The sequence below is a fragment of the Lethenteron reissneri genome, chromosome 63, assembly GCF_015708825.2.
Source record: "Lethenteron reissneri isolate LAM-NWPU_2019-01 chromosome 63, ASM1570882v1, whole genome shotgun sequence".
NCBI lineage: Eukaryota > Metazoa > Chordata > Hyperoartia > Petromyzontiformes > Petromyzontidae > Lethenteron > Lethenteron reissneri.
The window spans coordinates 106,550-121,709 of NC_083841.1; the positions used below are offsets into that span (position 1 = coordinate 106,550).

Here is a 15,160-nt window from a genome sequence, read left to right on the forward strand (position 1 = left end):
GTTTCATCAAACTCTACGTATTTATGAACATTGTACATTCATGAACGATTGAAAACCAAGGGGGTGCAAGGCTGCAGTAAAAGTTAGGAACCACTGGGCAATACGGACGATCGGATTTATCATGGATCTTATCGATTATTATTATTATTATTATCGTAATTTAGTTTTTCACCTACGTGACTTTGCCGAAAGAACCAAAGATGATGGTTTACGCAGAGCAGCAACATCGACCCCCTTACTTCGTGCGAAAGACTTGGCAGGACCTCACTAACAAGTTGACAATCTGAATCATTCTCCGTATCTGTCTTTGTCTCTCTCTGCTTGCGAAAAACGCGTATAGGCCAATTAGTTTCAAAGTCAATGCATCAAATATTACCAGTGGCAAAATATAGTAATAGGTTTTACCCTTTCAACTGGTACAAAAACTGACACCTTCGGATGTGGACCAATCTACTTCAAGGACAGTGCATATCATTATCATCATCATCATCATCAGAGTTGTTTCGTTTTGTTTGCATTTTGACTGCTTGTGTTGTGGTTATTGCCAACATGATGCCTTGTATAAAGGTGTCAGTTTTTGTACCAGTTGAAAGGGTAAAAACCTATTACTATAAATATTATCAGAGCCAAGTTTGTTTGAACGTTCACCACGAGTACCAGGTGCGGTTAATGCAGTAAACGAGATTCCTTGACAAAGGTTTTTATCTGGTGTTTGAACATCTCAGCACCTTAATTTCCACACGTTGATACTGGCACAAAGGTCTCATGATACCAGTTACATTGTATGTATGTTGAACTTCTGAAACCCAGAGGAAACCCATGCAGAACAGGGGGAAAACATACAAACTCCACTCACTCGCACAATCACTCACACACGGCAAAATAGTGGGAGATCATACAAACTCTACTCACTCACACAATCACTCACACATTGCAGAACAAGGGGAGATCATACAAACTGAACTCACTCAAACAATCACTCACACACTGCAGAATAGCGGGAGATCGTACAAACTCCACTCACTCACACAATCACTCACACACTGCAGAACAGGGGGAGATCATACAAACTCCACTCACACAATCACTCACACACTGCAGGACAGGGGGAGGTCATACAAACTCCACTCACTCACACAATCACTCACACACTGCAGAACAGGGGGAGATCATACAAACTCCACTCACTCACACAATCACTCACACACTGCAGAACAGGGGAAGATCATACAAACTCCACTCACTCACACAATCACTCACACACTGCAGAACAGGGGGAGATCATACAAACTCCACTCACTCACACAATCACTCACACACTGCAGAACAGGGGGAGATCATACAAACTCCACTCACTCACACAATCACTCACACACTGCAGAACAGGGGGAGATCATACAAACTCCACTCACGCACACAATCACTCACACACTGCAGAACAGGGGGAGATCATACAAACTCAACTCGCTCACACAATCACTCACACACTGCAGAATAGGGGGTGATCATACAAACTCCACTCACACAATCACTCACACACTGCAGAATAGGGGGAGATCATACAAACTCCACTCGCTCACACAATCACTCACACACTGCAGAACAGGGGGAGATCATACAAACTCCACTCACTCACACAATCACTCACACACTGCAGAATAGGGGGAGATCATACAAACTCCACTCACTCACACAATCACTCACACACTGCAGAACAGGGGGAGATCATACAAACTCCACTCTCTCACACAATCACTCACACACTGCAGAACAGGGGGAGATCATACAAACTCCACTCACTCACACAATCACTCACACACTGCAGAACAGGGGGAGATCATACAAACTCCACTCACGCACACAATCACTCACACACTGCAGAACAGGGGGAGATCATACAAACTCAACTCGCTCACACAATCACTCACACACTGCAGAATAGGGGGAGATCATACAAACTCCACTCACACAATCACTCACACACTGCAGAATAGGGGGAGATCATACAAACTCCACTCGCTCACACAATCACTCACACACTGCAGAACAGGGGGAGATCATACAAACTCCACTCACTCACACAATCACTCACACACTGCAGAATAGGGGGAGATCATACAAACTCCACTCACTCACACAATCACTCACACACTGCAGAACAGGGGGAGATCATACAAACTCCACTCTCTCACACAATCACTCACACACTGCAGAACAGGGGGAGATCATACAAACTCCACTCACTCACACAATCACTCAAACACTGCAGAACAGGGGGAGATCATACAAACTCCACTCACTCACACAATCACTCACACACTGCAGAACAGGGGGAGATCATACAAACTCCACTCACACAATCACTCACACACTGCAGGACAGGGGGAGATCATACAAACTCCACTCACTCACACAATCACTCACACACTGCAGAACAGGGGGAGATCATACAAACTCCACTCACTCACACAATCACTCACACACTGCAGAACAGGGGGAGATCATACAAACTCCACTCACTCACACAATCACTCACACACTGCAGAACAGGGGGAGATCATACAAACTCCACTCACTCACACAATCACTCACACACTGCAGAACAGGGGGAGATCATACAAACTCCACTCACTCACACAATCACTCACACACTGCAGAACAGGGGGAGATCATACAAACTCCACTCACGCACACAATCACTCACACACTGCAGAACAGGGGGAGATCATACAAACTCAACTCGCTCACACAATCACTCACACACTGCAGAATAGGGGGTGATCATACAAACTCCACTCACACAATCACTCACACACTGCAGAATAGGGGGAGATCATACAAACTCCACTCGCTCACACAATCACTCACACACTGCAGAACAGGGGGAGATCATACAAACTCCACTCACACAATCACTCACACACTGCAGAATAGGGGGAGATCATACAAACTCCACTCGCTCACACAATCACTCACACACTGCAGAACAGGGGGAGATCATACAAACTCCACTCACTCACACAATCACTCACACACTGCAGAATACGGGGAGATCATACAAACTCCACTCACACAATCACTCACACACTGCAGAACAGGGGGAGATCATACAAACTCCACTCTCTCACACAATCACTCACACACTGCAGAACAGGGGGAGATCATACAAACTCCACTCACTCACACAATCACTCACACACTGCAGAATAGGGGGAGATCATACAAACTCCACTCACTCACACAATCACTCAAACACTGCAGAACAGGGGGAGATCATACAAACTCCACTCACTCACACAATCACTCACACACTGCAGAACAGGGGGAGATCATACAAACTCCACTCACACAATCACTCACACACTGCAGGACAGGGGGAGATCATACAAACTCCACTCACTCACACAATCACTCACACACTGCAGAACAGGGGGAGATCATACAAACTCCACTCACTCACACAATCACTCACACACTGCAGAACAGGGGGAGATCATACAAACTCCACTCACTCACACAATCACTCACACACTGCAGAACAGGGGGAGATCATACAAACTCCACTCACTCACACAATCACTCACACACTGCAGAACAGGGGGAGATCATACAAACTCCACTCACTCACACAATCACTCACACACTGCAGAACAGGGGGAGATCATACAAACTCCACTCACGCACACAATCACTCACACACTGCAGAACAGGGGAGATCATACAAACTCAACTCGCTCACACAATCACTCACACACTGCAGAATAGGGGGTGATCATACAAACTCCACTCACACAATCACTCACACACTGCAGAATAGGGGGAGATCATACAAACTCCACTCGCTCACACAATCACTCACACACTGCAGAACAGGGGGAGATCATACAAACTCCACTCACTCACACAATCACTCACACACTGCAGAATAGGGGGAGATCATACAAACTCCACTCACTCACACAATCACTCACACACTGCAGAACAGGGGGAGATCATACAAACTCCACTCTCTCACACAATCACTCACACACTGCAGAACAGGGGGAGATCATACAAACTCCACTCACTCACACAATCACTCACACACTGCAGAACAGGGGGAGATCATACAAACTCCACTCACGCACACAATCACTCACACACTGCAGAACAGGGGGAGATCATACAAACTCAACTCGCTCACACAATCACTCACACACTGCAGAATAGGGGGAAATCATACAAACTCCACTCACACAATCACTCACACACTGCAGAATAGGGGGAGATCATACAAACTCCACTCGCTCACACAATCACTCACACACTGCAGAACAGGGGGAGATCATACAAACTCCACTCACTCACACAATCACTCACACACTGCAGAATAGGGGGAGATCATACAAACTCCACTCACTCACACAATCACTCAAACACTGCAGAACAGGGGGAGATCATACAAACTCCACTCACTCACACAATCACTCACACACTGCAGAATAGGGGGAGATCATACAAACTCCACTCTCTCACACAATCACTCACACACTGCAGAACAGGGGGAGATCATACAAACTCCACTCTCTCACACAATCACTCACACACTGCAGAACAGGGGGAGATCATACAAACTCCACTCACTCACACAATCACTCACACACTGCAGAATAGGGGGAGATCATACAAACTCCACTCACTCACACAATCACTCAAACACTGCAGAACAGGGGGAGATCATACAAACTCCACTCACTCACACAATCACTCACACACTGCAGAATAGGGGGAGATCATACAAACTCCACTCACTCATCACACACACTGAAAAACATGGGGATAACATACACACTCCACTGACTCACACACTGCAGAACATGGGTAAATATCGCCACTAGGGAGACAAAGGCGGCCGGGCGTGGTTCTGGCCACCGACCCCCTCGTGGGCTGTGCCGGCCTTCATGGGTGCTCGCTAACAGCACTTGCCCCAATAGTCTGTTACAGGCTATACAGGAGATCTTTGTCTTTGTCTGTATCTACGTGTAGGGGAGCGGTAGTGTAGTGGTTAGCGCCCTGCGCTCCGAAACCGGCGACCCGAGTTCGATTCTCGCACCAGTGACGATTATTTGAACCTGTCCTGGGCCTCCCTTAGGTTGACTCAGCCTCAAATGAGTACCCTGGTGCGATGCGTAAATATCGTCACTAGGGAGACAAAGGCGGCCGGGCGTGGCGCTGGCCACCCACCCCCTCGTGTGCTGTGCCGGCCCTTCATCGGTGCTCGCTAACAGCACTTGCCCCAACGGTCCGTTAATTCTATACGGGGGACCTTAATCTTTGTTATCCACGAACGCATTGACTCCGAGTTCGATTTCCGCTCACGGCCACGAACACGGGCGATTGATTATTGCTGAACCGGTCCCGGGGATTCCCTGTTGGCTCTGTAAACATCAGCGCTGGGAAGACAAAGGCGGCCGGGCGCGGTGCTGGCCACCCATCCCCCCACCCTCGTGTTCTACGGTGCCGGCCTTCATAGGTACAGCACTTGCCCCAACAGTCTGTTGCAGGCTACGCGGGCGATCTCTGTGTGTGTCTTCTTGGTTCTTTCGGTAAAGTCACGTAGAAGGGAAGTAATACAATAAAAATAATAAAACATAATAAAATTATTCTCACGACGTTCCGGCCACAACGCAAGCAGCCGTCCTCAGGTGAAGAACAGGTCTGTCAGACCCTGCCTTCTCGACAGACCTGGTCTTCACCTGAGGACGGCTGCTTGCGTTGTGGCCGAAACGTCGTGAGAATAATTGTATTATGTAATTTTATTACGTTGTGGCCGAAACGTCGTGAGAATAATTTTATTATGTTTTATTTTTATTATTTTATTACTTCCCTTCTACGTGACTTTACCGATAGAACCAAGAAGATGAATCCCTGCAGTCACGAAAGCTTTAAATCGAAACTCTGTGTGTGTGTGTTGCGTGCGCTCGAGTGTAGTGCGCGAGCACGGAAGGTGACCTTGGTTGCTGGTGGTGTGGCGAGGCGTAGGATTGGCAGCGAGACAACGCGCTGCGTTTGACTTGACACGCGAATAGAGGGATACGTGTCCCGCTTTCGTCTCTACGCTGCGATTACGCGGGAGCGCGCGTGCGTAAATGTGCGTGCGCGTGTGTGTGTGTAAGTGTGCGTACGCGCGTGTCTGTGCGCCTGCATGTGTGTGTGTGCTTACGTGTGTGTGCGTGCGTGGGTACGTGTGCGTGCGTACGTGTGTGTGTGTGCGTGGGTACGTGTGCGTGCGTACGTGCGTGTGTGCGTGGGTACGTGTGCGTGCGTACGTGTGTGTATGCGCGCGTATGCGCGCGTGTGCGTGCGTGTGTGTGTAAGTGTGTGGGGAGCGGTAGAGTAGCGGTTAGCGTGCTGCGCTATGTACCCGGCGAAACGGGTTCGATGCCCTCTCACGGCCAACACCAGTGACGATTATCTGAACCGGTCCTGTGCCTACCCTAGGTCGACTCAGCCTCAAATGAGTACCCGGTGCGGTGTATAAACATCGCCACTGGGGAGACAAAGGCGGTCGGGCGTGGTGCTGGCCACCCACCCCCTCGTGTACCGTTCCGGCCTTCATAGGTGCTCGCTAACAGCACTTGCCCCTACAGTCTGTTAAGGCTATACGGGGGATCTTTGTTTTTTTGTGCAGCACTTGCCCCTACAGTCTGCTAAGGCTATATGGGGGATCTTTGTCTTTGTGTGCGGAGCGCCTGATGTAATTATTAATGTCGGGAGGTTGCGAGGAGGGTGGCACGGGGGAGGTCTGTGTACGTGGGACGTGGAACCATTCCATAGTTCTTGAGCAACGGCGCTTGCCCCAACATCCTGTGTAAGCTACAGGGGGGAGCTTTGTCTTTGTGCGTGTGTGTGGTCGCGTGCGCTACTAACCCGGCCATCAGAGTTCAATTCCCGCTCGCGACCGATCAACAGCGGCAGCGAAAATCCGAATCGGTTCTGGCCGTCCCCTAAGTCGACTCAGCCTAAAAAAATACTAGTACCCGGTGCGATGTGTAAAAATCGGCACTGGTGAGACAAAGGCGGCCGGGCGTGGTGTTGGCGGCCACCCACCCTCTCGCGTGCCTTTGCCGACTTCAATAGGTGCTCGCAAACAACACTTGCCCCGATAGTCTGTTGAGGATGGTTGCGTTTGTGCACAGTCAAAGTCACAGGAACAGCCCTGCAAGCTTCTCTCTCCCCGCCTCTGCTGGCAGAAGGGATCTCGGCCCGAGGGGAGCTCTGGAGGGCCCCGAAACGAGAGGCCATCGTGGCCGATACGTCCCGGGAGAAGTTGGGGGGGGGGGGGGTTATCCGCCACTTTACCCCCAACTACAAGCGAGCACAGAGACCCATAGACTCGCTCGTGCTGCTGTTCGCATTGTTTGATTCTCCCCGCTCGCGCAAGGCCGGACGAGGTGACACAGGAGATCCCTACGCTGCGTTCTTACGCAAAACTTCTGGGGAGACAATCCTTGTGAACGGCATCTGCGCACAGACCATGGCATCAGCATCAGATGCGGTGATACTGGACGATGGGATTGGTGGTGACAATGGTGGTGGTGATGATGATGAGGGATGACGCAGAATTGGGAAAGTAAAAAAAGCCGTCTTTCAGGGAAGTGTGTGGAGACTGTTGGTCAGCAGCAATTAGGGGCCGTCCATAAATGACGTCACGCACCTAGCGGGGGGGGGGGGGTCAGCGATTTGTGACGATGTGTGACGAGGGGGGGGGGCGGTTTGAGAAACGTGACGTCACATCAAAATGCGCAACTTTAAATAAATATAGAATTGTTATAACAACACTCCTACAACATCAGAGTGCAGCGCCACATTAAATACGCACTACAATGATAATGTTTAAAGCGATTTGAAGCATGTTTTATTTTCAAAATGGACCCATAGACTCACACGGAAACCCAAAGATCCCCCGTATAGCCTGTAACAGGCTGTAGGGGCAAGTGCTGTTAGCGAGCACCTATGAAGGCCGGAACGGCGCACGAGGGGGTGGGTGGCCAGCACCACGCCCGACCGCCTTTGTCTCCCCAGTGGCGATGTTTTCACACCGCACCAGGTACTCATTTGAGGCTGAGTGGACCTAGGGGAGGCCCAGGACCGGCCACTGGTGTTGGCCGTGAGCGGGAATCGAACTCGGGTCGCCGGGTTAGTATCGCAGCGCGCTAACCGCTGCACCACCGCTCCCCCGGACACGTGGGCACACACATGCGCATATTTGAGAATGCACCATGCATATGTTTGGTTTTTACTTAGTTGTTTGTGCTCAGCCACCCCCGAGGTCACCGTGACAAAGAGGAGTTTCTCATCCATAGCTCTCCAAACGCAAGGTACTAAATAAAAGAGGAGTGTTCACTTTACTCACGCCTTCCCGGTGAAAGATGCATTGCATGCGTTGAAGGGTCTGAGCAGAATAAGAAGAGGGCATGAATCATTCCGCACCTGTGTGTGTGTGTGTGTGTAGAATATATATAATGTATAATAATAATAATATATATGAACACACCCGTATGTCAGTACTGCCGGATGATAACAAACACTTTCCTGCGGAGGGAGCTGGTAGGAACGTTGGGTTGCTCGGTCAATGGCCTGCAGGGTCAACGGCGGCGTGGTGTATTCCGCAAATATGCCCGACTGTGATGGCGGGCACAAGCCGGCGTGAGTAGGTTAAACGTTGAGTTTTATAAGGGCACCACGGGGTGACCAGCCCCTCCCCACCCAGCCCCTCCCCATTCACTCACTCTGTTGTTATTGTCGTTGTATTCTCAAATCTTGTAACTCAATTTGTACCCACTTCCCAATGTGGTATCGACTGGAAACTTGCTATACTTATGTCATACTTATAACAATACTATATTCTGTCATAAAAATAAAAAATAAAATTATGTTTAAACAATCTTTGTTATATGTTATGTTTCGGCTTGGCTTTAATTGTCCACGGTCAACTGACGTTGGCTGTAATTGGCCACGATGCCTTACGTTGTGGCAAGCTTCGGGCCAATTCCTGGAATCGTGGAGTTCTTTCATTACTAGCACGGTATGTTTCATTAAAGCGTGTTTATAAAAAAAACTTTTTTTATATTACTTTTTTTTTAAGGCTCAAATTGGAACGAGGGCAGCAGCAGAGGTTTGCGACGGCACGAGGCTCCAGAGGTCAGGAGGAACAAAAGTTCTAGACAGGGGGAGCAGTAGCCGAGAAGGAGCGACCCCCTCCAATCCTATTCGATCTTTACGGAGCGCCTTCGCACAAGGCGCTAATTAACAGCGTTTAAGTAGCGGATGAAAAAAAACCCCAGTGATTTTAGACGGCAGGGGCAGTGCAAGGGACGAGGAGTGAGTGGACGTAGCAGAGGGCACACGTGGGGGTCACGAAAGGGCAGCAGGGGAGGGACGCGATGGAGTGGAGGGGGCGAGGGTGGAGGGAAGAGGAAGGGCGATGGGTGATGGAGAAGGGGTGGTGAGGCTTTAAGAAAGGAACGGAAGGAGGCTAATTGAGGGGGACTGCTTCATGTACAACGGCAGTGTTAGTTTATGGGGGCAGTGGTGAGTCTACGGGCAGTGTTGAGCATATGGGGAGTGCTGGTTCTATGGGCAGTGTTGAGTCTATGGGTAGTGTTGAGTCTATGGGCAGTGTTGAGTCTATGGGGCAGTGTTGAGTGTATGGGGCAGTGTTGAGTCTACGGGTAGTGTTGAGTCTATGGGCAGTGTTGAGTCTATGGGGCAGTGTTGAGTGTATGGGGCAATGTTGAGTCTATGGGGCAGTGTTGAGTCTATGGGCAGTGTTGAGTCTATGGGCAGTGTTGAGTCTATGGGCAGTGTTGAGTCTATGGGCAGTGTTGAGTCTATGGGGCAGTGTTGAGTCTATGGGGCAGTGTTGAGTCTACGGGTAGTGTTGAGTTTATGTGGCAGTGTTGAGTTTATGGTGCAATGTTAAGTGTATGGGGCAGTGTTGAGTCTATGGGGCAGTGATGAGTCTATGAGCAGTGTTGAGTCTATGGGCACTGTTGAGTCTATGGGCAGTGTTGAGTCTATGGGGCGGTGTTGAGTCTATGGGCAGTGTTGAGTCTATGGGGCAGTGTTGAGTGTATGGGGCAGTGGTGAGTCTACGGGCAGTGTTGAGCATATGGGGAGTGCTGGTTCTATGGGCAGTGTTGAGTCTATGGGCAGTGTTGAGTCTATGGGCAGTGTTGAGTCTATGGGGCAGTGTTGAGTCTACGGGTAGTGTTGAGTCTATGGGGGCAATGTTGAGTCTATGGGGCAGTGTTGAGTCTATGGGCAGTGTTGAGTCTATGGGCAGTGTTGAGTCTATGGGCAGTGTTGAGTGTATGGGGCAGTGTGAGTCTATGGGGGCAATGTTGAGTCTATGGGGCAGTAGGACAGTGTGAGTCTATGGACAAGTGTTGAGTGTATGGGCAGTGTGAGTCTATGGGGCAGTGTTGAGTTATAGGGGAGTGCTGGTTCTATGGGAAGTCTGAGTCTATGGGCAGTGTTGAGTGATGGGGCAGTGTTGAGTCTTGGGTCTGGGGCAGTGTTGAGTCTATGGCAGTGTTGAGTTATGGCCAATGTTAGTGTATGGGGCAGTGTGAGTCTATGGGGCAGTGTTGAGTCTATGAGGAGAATGATGAAAAGGAAGAGGGAGGAGGAGGGAGGGAGGAGGGAGGAGGAGGGAGGAGGAGGGAGGAGGAGGGAGGAAGAGGGAGGAGGGGAGGGGGGAGGAGGAGGGAGGAGAGGAAGGAGGAGGGGGGAAGAGGAAGGAGGAGGAGGAGGAGGAGGGAGGAGGAGGAGGGAGGAGGAGGGAGGGGGAGGAGTAAGGAGGGGTGATGATGTTTGGATCTCGAATGAGGAGGTGTTATTCTGGACTTCCACGCGCTTCCACTGTTTGCCAGTGCTACTTGGCTGTGACGATAAACACAAACTAATTATTAAGCGTCGCCTTTGAAGGATGGTAATCATAAACAAACAACCCCTCGGCCACGTTATTTGTGTCTCCGCGTAAACAAAAAGAAAAATAACGGCGTAAAAACGCTTTTATTTGTGTATTTATCACACATCCTATCGAACGCTCGGCCTTTTGTGCCTCACAGCCAGAAGTGCTTACAACAGATGCGTAAACATCACACGTGTACATATATAGAGAGAGCTTTAAAACCCACTCATTCTGCCTTCCCAGTATATATACGGGGTCGGATCTCTTAGAATTTCTCATTTACTTGATACAGCAATCGTGCTGTGACGGTTCAACCTGAAGACGGAAGCTTGTGTTGCCTCCGAAACGTCGTGATTTTTATTTGATTTTTATTTTACTTTATTTATTTTAATTTTTTACCTACACAGTGACTTTACCGAAAAATCCCAAGAATAACATTCTACCTTCTTCCCTGATTGTCATCCCAACCCGCGCTCACGCCTCATTCCATCACCACCACCCCCCCCCCCCAAAAAAAAAAAAACCTCCCCACGGCCACCCACCATCAATCCACTCGTCTCATTTCCACTTTCGTCAATTCCACGCATAGTCACCACCAGTTCAGTTCAGTTAATTTATTTAGGTATAGCCCTGTGAGCCATTCGGCTCTTGAATCGGGTACAACCGCAACAAACAAAAACATGAACAAGAAACATCTAGAAACGCGCAACAGAAAACACCAAAAACAACAACAACCACAACAACTGCATATGTCCCATCTACTCACCTCGTTGCATCCCGTCGACCGTCGTGTCCCACGGTCTGTGAATGTGCCATAAGGCTGGGATCGTACGCGTGGAATGCGAAAGCATTGCAATTTAGTGAGCACATTTTAATTTTTGGGGAGAGGGCCCGGATTATGGTTTTGTAGGCCCCTGGGCTACAGGGTACAGCGAGAGCCCCCCCCCCCCCCACCCCCAGTAATATTTTCAAAAGGAAAACAAACTTAAAGAAAAATAAAATTGTATTTTTTTTACAAGGCTAACAACAAATGAAACTCAACATTCACAAATGAAATCACTTTTCACTTCATCCCTGGAGGCCTCTTCAGCTGGCGGGGGCCCTCTGGTCTGCAGCCCCTAAAGCCCCCACGCCCTGGGTGGGGGAGAGGAGGGTGGTGGTGGTGGTGGGTGGTGTTGGTTGGGGGAGAGGAGGGGTGGTGGTGGTGGGGTGGTGGTGATGGTGGTGCGGTGGGTGATGCTGGTGGTGGTGCAGGTGGTGGTGGTGCGGGTGGTGATGGGTGGGGGAGAGGAGGATGGGGGAGAGGAGGGTGGTGGTGGTACTGGTGGTGGTGGTGGGTTGGGGGAGAGGAGGTGGTGGTGGTGGTGCGGGTGGTGGTGGTGCGGGTGATGGTGGTGGTGGGGGAGAGGAGGGTGGTGGTGGTAGTGCGGGTGGTGGTGGTGCGGGTGGTGGTGGTGGTGGGGACACGCAACAAAAGAACCCTCCCACAACACCAGGTGGGAATTCAAGAGGGGAGGGGCCCAGCACCCAACAATTAAAGAGCCCCCCTCTTTAATTGGGGGGGAAGGGGGGAGTGTGGAGGTGGGGGGTCCTTTGTGATGAATGCCCGACACGCCGAGTGACGTTTAATTTAAACCACCGCGGCCACCCTCACTGGCTGTGACCCCCTCCCCCGTCGTCACGTGTCAGAGGAAATCGCGTGGCGAATGCGCAACACGGCAACACGCACACGCCTCTGTGTGCTGTTGGGGGTCTCTCTATTAATGGGGGGGGGGGGTAGTGAGGGAGGGGGAGGGTGGGGGGGGGGAGTTTATCCTTGCGCCTCGGATTTTTGAAAGCCCCTTACAGAAATAAAAATTAACCCGTAAAAACAAAGTTTTTCACTATAAATCCTTTATATGCGTGGCGGCTAGAGTCCTCTCGTCCTCTGGCTTGAGATGGCTGCCACCTATGGGTCAGATGATTGTCTGCCACCATTAAGCAATTGGTAATTAAATATTTTTTTTCCCTAAACAGTGTAACATTTTGGAATTTTTTTTTCCACGGAAATTAATTGTCACGCACAACGAGTCTGTGTGCAAAATGTCAGCTCGATTGGATCGCGGGCAGTGGGTTAAAAAACGACCGAAAGATTTGCACGGTCGTAAGCAAGCAAGCACGCAAGCAAGCAAGCGAACTTAATATAAAGGATTTAAAAATATGTCAAGCCAAGAAGTCAAAGAGATTTCCTGCTCACTAAATTAGCATTGAGGCTGCGCCAAATCTGCACCTTCGATTAGCGCGGTTGGCTACGTACTGTGCGAAAGAAGTTCAACTAATCATACAATCTCCTCGGTTACGTCCCCACTTCTTCTTATTCGCGCGGCTGATGTCGATGTAGAGAGCAACAGCTGCGATGTTGTACATCGAGGTTGTTGATGAGCCAGGTGATGGCGACAGGAGTGAGCTGGGTGCTGAATCATCGCTGCTGTGTTCACCATGTCTCCTCCTACCCCGTTTTGTCCTGGATTAGTCTATTGCTCTGCGTTACAGTCTACGGGTCTATGTGTGAGTCTGTGGGTTTCTGTGTTAGTCCAGGGGTCTACACGTGAGTTTATGGGTCTCTCTGTGAGTCTATAGGTCTCCATGTGAGTTTATGGATCCTTGCGTGAGTCTATGGGTCTCTTTGTGAGTCTATGGGTCTCTGTATGACTCTATGGGTCTCTGTGTGTGTCTATGGGTCTCTGTGTGAGTCTATGGGTCTCTGTGTGTGTCTATTGGTCTATGTGTGTCTATGGGTCTCTGTATGAGTCTATGGGTCTCTGTGTGAGTTTGCGGGTCTCTGTATGAGTCTATGGGTCTCTGTGTGAGTCTACGTCGATGTCGAGAGAGAGCAACAGCTGTGATGTTGCACCGAGGTGGTTGACGGGCCAGGTGATGGCGTCAGGAGTTAGCGGAGTTGGTGAATCACCGCTGCTGTGAAGATGCCTCCTTCGTGTCCACGTGACATGTTCCGGGGTTCTGTTCGACTGGCTTGTGCCCACAGTCTCCGCAACACTGACCAGAGAGAGTTTGTTCATCGTCTATGGTCCCAGCTGCCTTGAGATCATTGACAAGATCCTCCCGTGTAGTTCTGGGCTGATTCCTCACCGTTCTCATGATCATTGCAACTCCACGAGGTGAGATCTTGCATGGAGCCCCAAGCCGAGGTAGATTGAGAGTACTTTTGTGTTTCTTCCATTTGCGAATAATCGCACCAACTGTTGTCACCTTCTCACCAAGCTGCTTGGCGATGGTCTTGTAGCCCATTCCAGCCTTGTGTAGGTCTACAATTTTGTCCCTGACATCCTTGGAGAGTTCTTTGGGCTTGGCCATGGTGGAGAGTTTGGAATCTGATTGATTGATTGTTTCTGTGAACAGTGTGTTTAATGCAGGTAACACGCTGAGATTAGGAGCACTCCCTTTAAGAGTGTGCTCCTAATCTCAGCCTGTTACCTGTATAAAAGACACCTGAGAGCCAGAAATCTTTCTGATTGAGAGGGGGTCAAACACTTATTTCCCTCATTAAAATGCAAATCAATTTATAACATTCTGGATTGTTTGGTTGTTATTCTGTCTCTCACTGTTCAAATAAACCTACCATTAAAATTATAGACTGATCATTTCGTTGTCAGTGGGCAAACGTACAAATCAGCAGGGGATCAAATACTTTTTTCCCTCACTGTACATAGAGACCCATAGACACACTGATAGACGCGTAGAGACGGTCCAGGTTCCTCCGGTTTTTGCATCCCTCCACATTTCTGGAACACGCTTTTACATGATTTGGTTGTGTATTATGCTGGTAGGAACCTCCTGGTCACACCAGCCCACAGGGGATTATTGTGTCCGTCCGTCGTGCAGGGAGGGGCTGGGTGGGGAGGGTGGGGCTGGGTGGGGAGGGGTTGGGTAGGGAGGGGGGTGGGGAGGGGCTGGGTGGGGAGTGGGAGGGGTGGGGGCTGGGTGGGGAGGGGCTGGTCACCCCGTGGTGCCCTTATAAAACTCAACGTTTAACCTACTCACGCCGGCTTGTGCCCGCCCTCACAGTCGGGCATATTTGCGGAATACACCACGCCGCCGTTGACCCTGGCCATTGACCGAGCAACCCAACGTTCCTACCAGCTCCCTCCGCAAGAATGTGTTAAATTCCCACGTGTGGTGATGATGATGATAATGACGATGATG

The 15,160-nt window shown here is 50.0% G+C and overlaps 1 protein-coding gene across 1 annotated transcript in view; it reads right to left on the bottom strand.

The window, feature by feature from the left end:
* The window catches only part of LOC133358787 (mitochondrial dicarboxylate carrier-like), a 57,072-nt gene that overhangs the window by 17,485 nt on the left and 24,427 nt on the right, over positions 1-15,160 (bottom strand). The gene's annotated exons all lie outside the window — the stretch shown is intronic.